Consider the following 16,263-nt stretch of genomic DNA (forward strand, 5'->3'; position numbering starts at 1 on the left):
ATATTTTCCAAGCTTGTTCATCAAGGTTTCAGGTTGAATCAGCTGAAGAGAGAAGGTCAAGAGGCTTGGAGAATTGGAGAATTGAAGGAAGGCTTAAAGAGGAGTAAAGAAGAAGATTAAAAGTTTTTCCAGCGTGCATTGGCGCCTAGGCATGCTCCATTGGCGCCTAGGCGCCAATTGAAGCAAGAGTTATTGTTTCTGGAGCTAGAATTGGCGCCTAAGCATGCTCAAATGGCGCCTAAGCATGCTAATTGGCGCCTGAGCATGCTTTATTGGCGCCTGAGCGCCCGGAACAGCCCAGACTCGTGTATTTTGCATATAAATAGGATTCTAGTCATTATCTTTTGAGATTTTTTCCATTTTTACATAAGTTTAGAAGGAGAGAAACATCTAGGAGAGTGAGAGAAGGCATTCCAAGCTTGTAATTCAGGTTCTTAGCCGCCATGCTTGGCTAATCTCTCTTCTTATGCTTTGGTTTTCATGTAAGACTTTCATTGTGTAAGTTATAATCTTAAGTTCTTTCCCACATGATCTTCTTCTTTCCTTGAATCCCATTTTCTGAATATCAATCTAAGCTTGTATGCATGCTTGCTTTATGCTTTTCTATAATCAGAACGGAAGTTTGTTATAGATTAGGGAACTGATTTGGGATTACCCCTTCTATGCTTGCTACTAGGAATAGGGGAAGGGTTGGGGTTTGTTGGTCTGAACTTTATAATATTTATGCTTCATACAAATGTTTAAGTACACAAGGAATTGGGCTTATCTTTTAATTTGAAAGAATTATCTATGCGAGGAATCGATAGGTAGTTGCTTAGGCTATAACATCAAGAGAGATTCATGAGTTCATGTGCTTAGAATGATGTGCTTAAATTGGCTAGTTGAGCAAGGATCCAAGGCATGTTCTTTTCTGAGTTTATGTTTATTTTCCCTTTTTACTACTTCGACGTTTCATCATCTCAATAAAGCAAACCTTCATACTAAAGGCTTAAGCTGAATTTATTCACTCACAGTTCCTCTGGTTCGATATTTAAAATCGAGTGGATTCGTACACTTGCGGATTTACCAATAGTGATCAAGGACTTGATGTGAAGTTTAGTAAAACAGAATGTGTTGTTACTACAGACGATCAAGAAGTGCTAATGAGAGGAGTCAGATCCAAGGATAATTGCTACATGTGGATCTCACAGGAGAAGTCTCACTTCTCAAGGTGCTTTATTTCGAAAGAAGAAGAGATAAATCTGTGGCATCAAAAACTGGGTCATCTTAATCTCAAGAGTATGCAGAAGATCATCACTGAAGAAGCATAAGAGATCTGCCTAAGTTGAAGTTAGGTGAAGGAAGAATGTATGGAGAATGTCAGATTGACAAACAAACCAAGATGTCCCACAAGAAGATCCAACATCAGACTACAACAAAAGTCCTTGGACTTTTGCACATGGATCTCATGGGTCCCATGCAGATTGAAAGTCTGGGAGGAAAAAGGTATGTGTTTGTTTGTGTTGATGATTTTTCCAGGTATACTTGGGTGGATTTCATTAGAGAAAAGTCAAAGACGTTTGAAATCTTCAAGAACCTCTGTTTGAAACTTCAAAATGAGAAGAGCAATGTCATTGTAAGAATTAGGAGTGATCATGGTAAGGAGTTTGAGAATTCTTTGTTCTCTGAGTTCTTGGGATCAAAAGGAATTAGTCATGGGTTCTCAGCACCTATCACACCTCAACAAAATGGGGTTGCTGAAAGGAAGAATAGAACTCTACAGGAATCAGCCAGAGTTATGCTACTTGCTAAAAAGATTCCTTATCAGTTTTGGGGTGAAGCTATGAATATTGCATGCTATATTAATAACAGAGTTACTATTAGAGCAGGAACATCCTCTACTCAGTATGAACTATGGAACGGAAGAAAGCCTACAGTGAAATACTTTCAAGTTTTTGGGAGTAAATGCTATATTCTTGCAGATCGTGAACAAAGAAGAAAGCTTGATCCTAACAGTGATGTATGACTATTCATGGGCTATTCTACTAACAGCAGAGCCTGTAGGGTGTACAATACTCGTACTAAAACTATGATGGAATCAGTAAATGTGATAGTTGATGATGTGCCAAGTGAAATGAAGGAAAGCATCTTAGTGGAAGATGATGATAGCACTGAAGATGCAGATGTCCCAGCAGATGTCCTTGACAACATGTCTGAGACTAGTGCAAATGAACAGGAAGAGGAAGTGTATGTTAAGTAGCCGAAAGGATTCATAGATCCTCAATACCCTGATCATGTGTACAAGCTGAGAAAGGCACTATATGGTTTAAAACAAGCACGAAGGGCTTGGTATGAGAGGCTCACTGAATTTCTTGTCAGTAATGGCGCCAAGGTGGAATAGACAAGACTCTGTTTGTGAAAAATGATAAAGGGAAGCTCAAGATTGCACAGATCTATGTGGATGATATTGTTTTTTGGGGAATGTCGAACACAATTGTGGAGCATTTCGTTCAAAGTTTGTACTGGAGTATTATTGGTAGCTTATTGTATCTTACTGCAAGCAGGTCATATATAATGTTTGTTGTTGGTGTGTGCAAGGTATCAAGCTGCACCTAAGAAAAATTGTGTATCCTTGTCAACTGTAGAGGCAGAATACGTTGCAGCAAGAAGTAGTTGTACTCAGTTAATATGGATGAAAAAATGCTCAAGGAGGATGATGTTGAGCAGGATGTCATGACATTGTACTGCGACAATCTCAGTGATATTAACATTTCCAAGAATCCAATCCAGCACACCAGAACAAAGAACATTTACATTAGGCATCATTTTATTAGGGATTAGGTGGAGAACAAAGTCATCACATTGGTAAAGGTTACAATAGACAAACAATTGGCTGATATTTTCACAAAACCCCTTGATGCCAGCACATTTTACAAATTGAGAGAAAGTCTTGGGATTTGCTTAAGTGAAGAATTGTAGCAATTAACGCATGAGCAGTTGTTAACGGCTAGTTTTCCAGTAATCAAAATTAACTGTCGTTTTGACGTCAGCAGAGAAATCATAGCATCACCAAACAACTGCCCTATAACTACCCCCAACAGGAAATTTCTCTTCAATCATCAACCGTTTGTGTTGGTGCTTTCCAAAATCCGTATTTCTCTCTCAATTGTTCTCAAGTTTTCTTGTTTAGTTCCTGTCCGTTTCACCATGTCTCAACCCTCAGGAAAAATTGATTCTGCAGATGCAAAGCCTGTCACAAACAAGTATGGTGTCATGTTTATTGGTCTAAAAAGTGGGTCATTAAAATCCACTTCCTCAAATCTTGAGAAGACCCTGTCTCAATCAAGGAAGAAAACGAGGACACCGACAAGAAAGCTGTACAAATCAAACCCACATGGAGATGGTTCTTCGCATGTGTACCTTGATGATGTCGCCTCTGATGAAGGTGAACCCTTTCATGATGCTACTGCGAGCATCAATGAGGTAGACACTCCAGTGGGTTCCAATCGTGATGTTATGCACAATGTCGAGGCATCTGCCTCTCAAGAAACCCATGTTCCTCAAGAAACCCCCATTCCTGAAAACCCTGGGGAGGATGTGATCGCTAAAGAGACTATTCCCACTGAATCTGCTACTTCTCCTTCATCATCAAAGAATGGTGATAAAGGGTCTGTCTCCTCTGAAGAAACCCATTATGATGAGCCAAGCCAGGCTCCCACCTCTGTTCAGGACAATTCTTGTTTTAAAAAGAAAAAAAGGTTACTTGCATTTTCCGCACTTAGTTTTAGGACATGTTACTATTGTGACTACCCGAAAATCAGGATGTTACATACAAGCACCACCATCCCTTCTCATAGCCGCGAACACACCACCACCATAAGTGACCACCACCACGCCTTCCTCCACTCTCCATGGAATCAACCAGCACTACTTTTCCTCTCTTCTTGGCTGAGCACGAGCCACCGCATCCACCGCAAAAGAAAACAGCGGAAGCACGACATAGAATCAACGTGAAAACGAGAAATACGACGCCACCGACGTTGCCAACTTCAACCTTCGATTCCGGTGTCCTCGACCCGCTGTTCATAGAGAGGTTAGTACCGTTGGAACCTTGCGACGTCCATAGGAAAACCCATGTTCCGAATCGTCGTTCTACCGTCGTCAACTGTCCCCGACACCGCCTTTAGAGGCGTTTTCTGGTCAACGACGATCCTTGCTGCGAGGGGACTAAAAGCCCTCGATCAATTTTAGATTTGGACAACTTTCGCCGGCGAGCTTCGCCGACCTACGGTTGGATTTTTTGGGCAAACCGTCGTCTTTTTGGGTAAACGAACAACATCATTGAGTTCCTGGACGCGAAAGGAAGAAGAACAACTATCCCTTTTGTGTCCTCGGCGACAGTTCCTCTATCAACCACCGCGAACCATGACTTCCTCCAGCGAATCTTCGCCGACAAGTTTCTAAAACTTGATTCTTGTAAGCCTTCAATGTGACACCCCCTTTCCCCTTCCTGAGTGACGTCAACTCAGAGAATGGAAAGAAGACGACATTTTTTTTTTGGACTGACTTCCTTAAGTACATCAAGCTTTCAAATCTCAACTCAACTTGTTCTCGGGATTAAGGCGGAATATCATAATCCCTTCTCAAACTTCAAAATCAAGGTAGACAATGTATATCCTATAACAATTTGACACCTAACAATACATCCTTACATTTAACTCTGCTTCTTCACTGAGTCCTATTCTCCTAACCACTGACAACTACCATGGCTAAATAGCTTCGGCAGGCAGCAACCAACTCGATCTAAGCTCATCTGAATATTTCACCTGAAAATGTTAACCACTGGAGGCAGTGAGCTACCACCAATATAAGAACATGAATGTGTTAGTTGCACCGACTCGAGTCACATGCCGGTCGGCTAAACACAATTCATATTCTAGATATATCAATATTATTATATCATAATATCACCATAGCATATCAACAAACACATACAATATGATGCAGCGTGAGTGTTCACCACCTTGTCACTCCTTTCCTTTAGTCAAACTTCTCCCCCATTGCTTCATGGGATAAGAGGGTCCCTCGCATGACCTTTTTAAATTATTTAGGTTGCATATGTCTATTTTAGGGCCTGAAGCTTTAAGCTTCACACTCTTCGGAAGGTCGTCTCGGGGACATGGACACTCCTTACAGTCCACTCTTTACCGTTGAATGATCGCTTAGTAGCTTTTACGACAGAAATACACGACTCTACTTTTTGCCTTAAACTGAGGTGTGCCGCTGTGCAAGTCTCGGGCCTATTCATCTCTGAACAAGGCCAGCATTGGCGTCTCTGTATTCCCACTCTCTCTAGTGGTAGTGACAACACCTTCCTACTCCTTATTATTTCTTGTGTTTTCATATGCCATACATACGCCCCCTTATTTCTTCTTTATCATTCAAGGATATTCATAACTAAGATGAACTCCATAAGGCACACCTTTTGGTGCTAGTCCTCGGCAATATTGTGGCCCATTGATGACCCTATTTTAGTAGTGTTTTTAGGGTCATTTCTTTGAGAGTTTTGAGTCTTTTTCTTTGTCTCATGTAGTGTTTCATGCATTCTCATGCATTTTAATGTTTATTTGAGTTTGTGTTTGGTTTTAGTAATTATGTGGTTTTATGAGGGTCTTTCTTGCATTTTTACAGAGTTTAGGACTTGCATTTGTTTTCCATTGAATTGTGAGGACTAAGGTGATTAAAAACCCTTTGAATTTCTTGAAATTATTTCCTGTCTTGGTCATTAAGTGCTTCAGCAGGTAACTCATGAAGAGGGAAGGCCAAATGCTTGAAGAATTGATGGAATCATTCAAAGGGGTGTTATAATAGCCAAAACGTCACCAGAAACGAGTGTCTGGCGCCCAAGCGCCCATGCCTGGCGCCTGAGCGCCAGCTTGCCAGATGGGGAATTTCAGCTTCTGCCTTATGGGCGCTGGAGCGCCCCTGCTCGACCATTTTGCCTATAAATATGGCATTCAGCCATTTGTTCAAAACTTATGACTTTTTCTTATAATTTTACCAAGTATTGAAGCTTAGGAAGTGCTTTTGGTGCTTGTGGGAAGCTTGCACCTTGTATTTTCCAGGTTTCATTTACATTTCTTGTATGGATTTCCTAGCCATGAGTGGCTAGTACTCTATTTTCTTTGGGTTTAAGTGATTTCATGAATCTCTAGTTGTTAATTCCTATCCCTATGTTTATGATCTCTAATCTACGTTGTATTTCAATTCTATATTGCATGATTAGCTTGGGTGCACTCTTGCTAAAGGCTAAACTATAATCATATCGGAAGATTTTTGTGGTTTAGGGACTTGGGTTGAAATTGATCCTTATATGCTTGCTTCTAGGAATAGAGTGAGGGTTGGGTTTTGTTGGCCTGAATTGCATGATTTAAAACCTCAAATAAATGACTAAGTACACAAGGAATTGGGCTTAGCTTTTAGTATGGGAGAATAGCTTATGTGAGGAATCAATAAGTGAGTAACTAGGCTAGAGCAACAAGGGATTGAATCAAGATTCCATTTGCATAGGATAGGTTGACTAGAGAGTATTGGATGAACGATAACCCAAAGCATCTTTATCAATTGATATTTACAACTCTTTACTTTTGTTCATGTTGCAAACTCTTTGCTACAATCAATCAAATCAAATTCTGAAATTTTATTGCTTTCAAAACTCACAAGCTTCAAGGTTAAACCATATTTCTCACTCACGGTCCCTGTGGATTCGATATTAAAACCCGGAGATATCTGTGCACCTCCAGATTGTCCAACAAGTTTCTGGCGCCGTTGCCGGGGACTGTTTGTGGTTTTCGGTTTATGTTACAAGTTTGTAGTTTCTTCTAAACATTGCATTAAATAGGTGTTACTAAACTTTTCTTTGGTTTTGTTATTTCATTTTATGCAAGGTAGGCTTGACACGGATCCATTGGTGTTTGATTCAGAGCTGGAATGTACTCTTCACCGTCGTCGAGCCCAACAAAGGCTTGAAGCCATGGCTGCTCAAATGACGGAAGAAGAGATGCAAGCGCATATAAACACAAGGGTGCAAGAGGCCCTCGCTCAAAGACTTGTAGAGCAAGAGGTAGAAAATGCCAACCGCTCTTTGAGATACCTCACCATGGCTGCCATGAGCTACGACTATCCCGGCAGCATTGTTTTCCCCGAAGGCATGGGAAACTTTGAGCTGAGACCGGCATTTATCAATTTGGTGAGCCAAAATCAGTATGGTGGAGGTGCTATCGAGGATCCTCATGCACACATGGAGCGGTTCATCCGCAATTGCAACACGTACAGAGTGCAAAATGTCTTAGAGTTTACAATCCGCTTGAGCTTGTTTCCATTCCTATTGAGGGACACATCTGAAGAGTGGTTGAACTCACAACCTCAAGGTAGCATTACATCTTGGGAGAATCTTGCCGAGAAGTTCACCACTAGATTTGTCCCAAGAGCTCTGTTGAGAAAGTTGAAGAATGACATCATGACATTTGCTCAAGCGGCTGATGAGAACTTATATGAGGCTTGGGAGCGCTTTAAGAAGCTCTTGAGGAAGTGTCCTCAACACAACCTCACCCACCCAAGCGGAGCAAGTGGCCAAGTTTTATGATGGTCTCCAATATTCTTCAAGGTTTGGTTTGGACGCGGCTTCAAACGGAGAGTTCGATGCCCTTCTTCCACAAGTTGGGTATGAATTGATTGAAGAAATGGCTTTGAAAGCCATGAACTCTAGTAATGATCGCCAAGCCCGAAAAGGAGTCCTTGAAGTTGAGGCTTATGATCAACTCATTGCCTCCAACAAGCAACACTCCAAGCAAATGGCTGAAATTCAAAGTCAAATGAAAACCACAAAGATCGGTGGTAGAATTGCCAAAGTGGAGTGTGTGACTTGTGGAGGACAGCATGATAGTGAAAACTATACCGAGACTAGACCGGAAAAGGAAGTCAAGGCCATGGGTCAAGCTCGTAATGACCCATTCTCCAATACTTACAATCCTGGATGGAGAAACCACCCCAATTTCTCTTGGAAGCAAAGCAATAACGGCCAAGGAGGTAATTATCAAAGGCAATTCCCTAATCAAGGTGTTCAAGGCCAAACCTCAAGGCAACCACAAGAGAGAGGTGAAGTTGATGGTGGTGGTAGCAAGAAGAGTTTGGAAGAGTTGGTTGAGACTTCCATCAACCGAACTGAGAACAATTACAAGAACCAAGAGGCGGCTATTAAAAACCTAGAGAAACAATTTGGCCAGCTTGCCAAGCAAATAGCGGAGAGACTTCAAGGTAAGTTCCCTTCCGATACTATCCCCAATCCTAAGCAAGAGAATTCCTCTGTTGTGACCACTAGAAGTGGTAGGATGATGAATGAATCGAAGAAAAAAACAGAGGGAGAAAAAAGTGAGGAGATAGTTGAGGGAGAAGTTGTGGTACCCATCAATACTAAAGAAGTTATAGAACTTACTCCGGAAGTTAGCAAGGTTCCTTTTCCTAAGGCCTTGGCTAAGAAAAGTATAGACAAGAAGTTTTCAAAGTTTGTGGATATTTTCAAGAAACTCCACATCAACATTCCTTTTGCCGATGCTTTGGAGCAAATGCCCATATATGCTAGGTTTATGAAGGATATCTTTTCCAAGAGGAGGATTTTGAACGATGGGGACGAGACAGTAGTGCTAACTGAGGAATGCAGTGCCATTTTGCAGCGGAAGATGCCAAAAAAGAGAAGAGACCCCGGAAGCTTTACAATTCCGGTGGTGGTTGAAGGTGTGACAGAGGTTGAGGCCTTGTGTGATCCAGGAGCGAGCATCTACTTGATGCCGCTTACCATGTATGAAAGGTTGAACCTTGGTGAAGTTACTCCGACTATGCTTTCATTTCAAATGGCGGACCGTTCTTTGAAGACTCCCTATGGTATCGTGGAGGATGTGATGATAAAAGTGGATAAGTATGTCTTCCCGGTGGATTTTGTTGTGCTTGATATGGAAGAGGATGAGAAGATTCCTCTGATTCTTGGGCGACCATTCTTAGCTACCGGAAGAGCCAAGATTGATGTTGACAAAGGTCATTTAATCCTCCGAGTTGGGAAGGACAAGGTTAGTTTTTGGCGTCGTTGCCGGGGAATTGTTTTGTGATTTTTGGTTAAAGTTTTTAGTTTGTGGTTTTGTTTTAAGTTTTGAACTTGTCTAGAATTGGTGCTACTAGTATTTCTCTGTTTAGTGTCATACTTTCAGGTTGCTCTCAAGAGAGACACCGTCATAGGTGGCCGTATGACGGAGGAGGAAATGCAAGCCCATATTGAGGCAAGAATACAAGAGGGTATCACCCTCCGATTGCGAGAGCAAGAAGTTGAGAATGCCAACCGAACTCTTCGGGAACTTACTTCGGGGTCAATGAGCTTTGACTATCCCGGAAGTATTGTTATCCCCGAAGGAGTGGGGAACTTTGAGTTGAGACCGGCATTTATCAACATGGTAAGCCAAAGCCAATATGGTGGAGGTTCCTCGGAAGATCCTCAGGCTCATATGGAAAGGTTCATCCGTAATTGCAACACTTATCGGGTGATGAATGTTCCTTCGGAAGCAATTTGGTTGAGCCTATTTCCATTCTCTTTGAAGGACGCAGCAGAGGATTGGCTAAATTCACAACCTCAAGGGAGTCTCACTACTTGGGAAGACTTTGCAGAAAAGTTCACAACGAGGTTCTTCCCAAGGTCCCTTTTGAGGAAATTGAAGAATGACATCATGACTTTCGCACAATCCACAGATGAAAATCTTTATGAGGCTTGGGAGCATTTCAAGAAGCTTTTGAGGAAATGTCCTCAACACAATCTCACCCAAGCTGAATGTGTTGCAAAGTTCTATGATGGTTTGTTATACTCATCAAGGTTTGGCTTAGATGCGGCTTCAAATGGGGAGTTCGATGCTCTTCCCCCACAAGCGGGGTATGACTTGATAGAAAAAATGGCGGTGAGAGCCATGAACTCCGAGAATGAACGCCAAATCCGAAAAAAGTTCTTTTGAAGTGGAAACTTATGACAAGCTCATAGCCTCCAACAAGCAACTTTCTGAGGAAGTAGCGGAGATCCGAAAGCATATAAAGGAGACCAAGTCAGTTGGAGCAAGAATGACTTGTTTGGAGTGCAAATTTTGTGGTGAAGCTCATGCTAGTAACCAGTGTACTGTCAATGATGGTGATAGCGAGACTAGAGCATTAACTCATGGAAGAGGAGCTCCAATCGCAGAACAAGGGCCTCTTGTCCAGCCGCAAATTGTTGAAAGGACGGTTGGCAAGAGGAGTCTAGAGGAGCTGATCGAGAGATTCATTGATCATACAGCGAGCAATTACAAGAGCCATGAGATGGCTATAAAGAGCTTGGAGAACCAGTTGGGACAGCTAGCAAAGCGAATGTCCGATAATCACCAAGGTAAGTTCTCTTCCGAAACTTTAACTTTGACTGAGCAAGAAAATACTATTGTTGTTTCTACTAGGAATGGAAGAGTGTTGCATGAGGCAGAGAAAAAAGTTGAGGGAGAGAAAAATGAGGAAGTTGAGGAAGAGAGAGATGAGGATGTCATGGAGAAAAGAGCGAGAGAGCCCATTAGAACTAGAGTTGTAAATACCCATATTCCTGAGCTCCGCAAGATTCCATTTCCCAAGGCTTTGGTGAAGAAAAATTTAGATAAACAATTTTCTAAGTTCTTGGAAGTTTTTAAGAAACTCCATATTAATATTCCTTTCTCCGAAGCCTTGGAGGAAATGCCAATCTAAGCTAAGTTCATGAAAGATATCCTCAGAAAGAGAATAAAGTTGAGTGAGGTTGATGAAACTATCTTGATGACCGAAGAGTGTAGTGCCATTTTGCAAAGAAAGATGCCTAAGAAGAGAAGAGATCCCGGGAGTTTTACTATTCTGGTGGAGATTGAGGGGTTAACTGTGGTAGAAGCCTTGTGTGATTTAGGAGCGAGTATCAACTTGATGCCGCTTAGTATGTTTGAAAGGTTGAACTTAGGTGAGGTTACCCCAACTATGATTTCTTTGCAAATGGCGGATAGGTCTTTAAAAACCCCTTACGAGATCATTGAAGATGTTGTGATTAAGGTGGATAAGTTTGTCTTCCCAGTGGATTTTGTCATTCTAGACATGGAAGAGGACTCAAAAGTCCCTCTCATACTGGGGAGACCATTCTTAGCCACTGGTGAGGCTGAGATTAAAGTGGCTAAGGGAACTCTAACTTTGAAAGTCGGTGAAGATGAGGTCCTCTTCAATATTTTTGACTCTTTGAAACACCGAGCGGATGAGGAAGTTTTCCGATGTGAAGTAGTGGATGAGCTCGTGTGGGAAGAGTTTGTCAGGATATCTATTAAGGACCCCTTGGAAACAACAATCATGGAGGGGCTAGAGATAGAGGACCAAAATCTTGAGAGTGAACTTGATTCTTTGTACCATGAGGTGAATGCTACTCTAACTCAATTAGAATCTGTCTCATCCCTTTCCACCAAAAGGATTTGGAAAGAAGAATTAATTAGGGATGAGGAGATTCCGATTGAGGAGAAGAGTGAGCTCAAGCTGTAACACCCCACTTTTCGTTATTAGGTTATTTATTATTTTATTTTAATTATTATGTTATATGGTAATTTGATAATTTATGTGATTTAATTTGATGATTATGTGATTATGTGATTTAATTAGATGATAAGGTCATTAAGTTATTTTATTAAATAATGATGTGATATAGATAAATAAGGGTTTTAGGTTTTAAGTGAGTAGTTGGGAGTGGGGCCCATTGTAAGATTATTTAAGGGTTATGAGAGAATTAAAAAGAGAAAAATCAGAAAATTAGGATTAGAGAAGCAGCAGAACAGAGGAACACGTGAAAGGTGAAGGAGAGGAGAAAAGGTGGAGAAAACCTAGAGTTTGATCTTCAAGAAGAAAAGGGTCAAGGAGGCTTTGTACCCGTGTCATAGAAGGTAAGGGTTTGAATTTACCTTGTGTAATTGTAGAATAACAGAGGTTGTGTAAGGCCCGAGTTTTTAAGTTCATGCTAAGTGAATAAACTTCTTATTCACGATTAGGGTTGATGTAATGTGAAGGGAAACCTGAACGAAAGTTTATTAAATGAAATATATTTATGAAGGAGAAAGTTCAGGAAAAGTTCAAGGATTTCATTATGATCGATAAAAGTTATAGCACGAACGTTTTACGCTTAAACCTAGGTCAGAAACCCTAGTATATAGCTAATTTTCACTTTTAGGCACGATGGCAGTTAATTCCAAAAATCTTCAGAGAAATGTTAGAACTTCTCTTTTTCCACATATCACGATCGTCTCGAGGCGAAACTCTAGGATCTACGAACGTCCGATTCCAATCATCGGAAGTTTGCCGAAACCGAATCCCTGGTATTTCAAAACCCTAGAATCACCCGACTATGGGGACTTTATCTATTCAGAGCTTCAAATGAATATTCTACACGCGTACACCCATTTCTCTTGATGATTTCAATCTTTCTTCCGAAGGAAGTTTTCTATTCCGACATTCGATGCAAAAAGCAACTTATCGGGTAAAATAGTTTTACACCGACTTTGCACCGACTTTGCATTAGTTGCCAAAAATACAAGGAGACATCTTCTTAGCTTAGGAATTCCTTTGCCAAAACCTATCTTAGAATTCATGGAGAATGATGCCGGAAAAATCAGATTCGCGAAACTTTCATTTTCCCGCGAATTTCCAACCTCTATATATAGCCAAGAAATGAGAAAAAACAAATATCTTACCCATTTCTTCCCAAGGAGGCCGCGAGTTTGCTAAGGAGAGGAGGAGAAGAGATTTTGTTCAATCCTTGCTTGATCGTTGATTAATCAGTTGCTGCTTCAAGGTTTCGAGGTATAGTCGCTAATCCTTACCTCTGATCGCTTTTTTCATAGCTTTTCTGTAGAGTTTTCTGAGCGGATAGTTTATGGGTTTTTGTAAAACTATCTTGAATCTTTCATTTCTGATTCTAAACCTCTTCTATATGTGCCCAAGATCACTTCTGCCGGGTTAGATTTTCCGTTAAGTCGCCGGAATTCCGCCGGAATCAATTTGAACCTAAAATACCCATTTTTGGAGTTTTTTGTGTTAAGCTTCAACCTTTAGGCTGAAAACTATCGCCTTAGCTTAGTGCTAGTAGGATTAGTTGTCATAAACGTCGTTGGTGACGTCCCTGCAAAATTTTATTTTTGGGATTTCAGTTTTGAAAATCCTAAGTTAAAAATCATGACCAAAATACCCCTGCGACAGTTTTTGATCCGATAATTTTTCCGAGTTCAGAATACCCTTAGTTACGGCTAATGATAACATAGGAACCAAGTTTGATCGAAGAAAAATCGAGCCCCATAATTGTGAAAAGTGGCCGAACCTACTTAGGGGGGAGGAGGAAATTTCCTTTTCCGAAAACTTGTCCTTTCGCGCTAGTTTATCGTACCTTAGAGTATAGATTACTTCGAGTAACCTTAGTAAGTATCGATAGCTTAGTTTCCGATAGATTCTGATAGTATTCTGTGGTTTCATTGTAAAGGTGCTTTTGAGGATTTCTCTAAGGAACAACACTTTGAGTGCGAGGAAGCGCTTGACGATCATACTGGAGAACCTTCAGGTGAGGGCTTCTCACTGAATCTCTAGTTAATGCTTAGGGTCGATGTTTCGACATTGTTTACTGTTTATGCACTGGAATTGTGTGTGATTGGAAAATGTTTTCTGAGGCTTCGGCTGACAATGTAGATGATTCATCTACTGAATGTTTTTGAGATTGTCTTACATGCTATGTGCTATGTGGGTAATCTAGGATGTGTGGTGCATGCTTTATATGCTAAGTGCTAAGTGTTTATGATGCGATTTATTGATATATGACATGTTGTTGATTGTGATAATTTAAATATGCTCTGTACTGGAATCTGAGATTCTGAATGGTGAGAATAGCGGGCAGGTCATGCCGATTTTATTTTGAGAGTTTTGAGAAAGTTTGATAGGACGAATGAGATTCGGGCCTTGTATAGGGTTTATGGATCGAGACATTCTCTGGAGTCATTTGGGGATTTGAAGATCCCGAGAACTTATAGGATTCGCGATAAGACTAAAGGGATAATTATTTTGTAAAGAAAACTCATAAGACATTAAACAACCTCTAAATCTTTAAGTAATGGTATAAATCTCGAAAGGAGGCTTTGGATGCAAATCATAGTTTTGGAAAACGAGAAGTGTCGTCGGATCCAAGTGTTGAGTCTGTTGTTGATGTGCTGTTGGAGCAGCGTTTGTTGTTGTGCTGTTGGAGCAGCGTTGGTTGTTGTGCTGTTGGAGCAGCGATGTTGTTGGGCTATCCTGGGGATGAGTCCGGGAAACCGTTAGTTTCCGAGAGTATGATACTCTGTGCTCGCTGAGCAGTTGTGACCATCGGATTGAGATGAGTCGGATGATTTGGAGATCATCGTGGGTTATGTGTTGGCGTGAAGTGTGTCTTTTGTCGCAGAATCGACTTTACCTTAGGGTAAGCTTTTAGAAACTTTAATTTACCTAGAACACGTGGCGACGTGTCGAGTGAGATCGGAGACGTTGGTTGACTAATCATCCTGCATTCATGCAACATTAATGGGGTATTAACACAGGACGTACTCTGGACCTCGTCAGATTCCAAAATGGTCATAAGACCCGGATTTCCGTGATAGAGCGTCTGTAGACGTCTCTTGTAGCAGACCGAAATGGCAGACCTACGGGTTACGGCTGATCTGACTACCGTTGTTGTTGGAGTAAGAGGCACGCGGGCCGAAATGGCACCACCGTGGCTGGTGAAGGGCTGATCCGTTGATGTCCATCCGTTCCGGATTGCATATTGGTTGACTGGGTTAACCTGCATATCATCTCATGCAACATGCATACTGACATAGTTGATGAGTGTGTTTGATACTTGTTAGTTCTACTTGATGCATGTTAACTGTGATTTACAGTCGTTATATTCTTTGTGGAAATATGCAACCCTAGGAATGACATCTCTAGTTATAAGCCTACGTGGCTATCTATTATTTGTACCTATTGGGTTTATTATATACATAGTTCTTTAGAGTTGACCCTCGCGTCTTCTGTGTGTGTTTTGGCGGACAACGCCTTTTGTCAGATGAATATTGCGGATTGGTTCACCATGGTCCACCCTTCGGGGGGGATTAGGTATGAGATGATCGATCAGGACGACCCCGGGTCGTGGGTGGTTGACCCCGCGAGCCATCGAGCGACGTATTCGGGGCGCATTATGGAGGACCACGTGGACAGTGGAGGACTCTTGAGGTCAGGAGTGTTGAGGCGATGCTCTATCAGCTTCAACTTGCCACCGGGCGTTCACTGCGGACCAGGATTCGGAGGAGCACCGCCGCCACCGTCATCTTCAGAGGAGGAGGATCCCTCAGAGGAGATTCCAGTGGGAGTGCCTTCGGCAGGGTCTAGTGCACCCTCTGTTGCGATCATCGATGATCAGGGTTCGGGCCCTAAGCCCGTGAGTCCAGCATCGGAGCGCACTGCGGTTGCGAGGGGAGGACGGATAGGACTGGTAGACTTGGTCGTTCTGGATTCTGATTCAGACGACGATCATGCTATCACATAGTTTTGAGTGTTGGTATGAGCTCCTCGAGTTAGGATTAGTGTAGGAGTAGAGTTTTAGCTCTGACAGTCTTGCTTCATTTGTTACTTAGGGGACAGGGTAGATCCGCCTATAGCTTTTTGTGTGGTTTCCTTACGGGAATCACAGAGAGTTAGTTGGACTTAGGAAGTCTTATTTTCAGGCCATTGGGTCAGCTGATTCTCAGTTTTGAGGGATAGTGTTGCGGGCACTTCACCTTTTCATTTGGTTTGTATATTGCCTACAGGCGCTACTCTCCTATTACCGTCACTGGAGGTTTACTCGTGACGAGGTTGTTACTACAGCGGGGGCTGTTTATATATTGTATATTAGTTCTAATTTTTGTTATTGTTGGGTTTTATTTAATTCTGTCTTGTCTTAGTTATTATTATAAAAAAAAAATATTCACGTTTTTCCGCATTAAGTTTATTTTGGTTACTAAAGTGACGCCACCGAAATCGGGGTGTTACATTGTGGTATCAGAGCACGGTCGAGTCTTTCGGGAGTTGTTGGGGAATAGGTCTTCTGTGCTAGGTTGTGTGACTCTGCAAAGAGTGAAAATTGATTGTCTGCAAGCGATGTTTCGCTTAAAAAAAATTGATTGAAGTTATTGCTTA

General features: G+C 41.6%; 2 non-coding genes across 2 annotated transcripts; both read right to left on the reverse strand.

The window, feature by feature from the left end:
* Positions 1 to 7,480: 7,480 nt before the first annotated feature.
* On the reverse strand, positions 7,481 to 7,587 carry LOC130716310 (small nucleolar RNA R71). The gene has a single exon (XR_009011929.1). It is a non-coding gene; the product is annotated as a small nucleolar RNA R71 (small nucleolar RNA).
* A 2,144-nt stretch (positions 7,588 to 9,731) lies between these two features.
* On the reverse strand, positions 9,732 to 9,838 carry LOC130716321 (small nucleolar RNA R71). The gene has a single exon (XR_009011940.1). It is a non-coding gene; the product is annotated as a small nucleolar RNA R71 (small nucleolar RNA).
* Positions 9,839 to 16,263: the final 6,425 nt, after the last annotated feature.

This window comes from Lotus japonicus, chromosome 4, assembly GCF_012489685.1.
Source record: "Lotus japonicus ecotype B-129 chromosome 4, LjGifu_v1.2".
In the NCBI taxonomy this organism is placed as follows: domain Eukaryota; kingdom Viridiplantae; phylum Streptophyta; class Magnoliopsida; order Fabales; family Fabaceae; genus Lotus; species Lotus japonicus.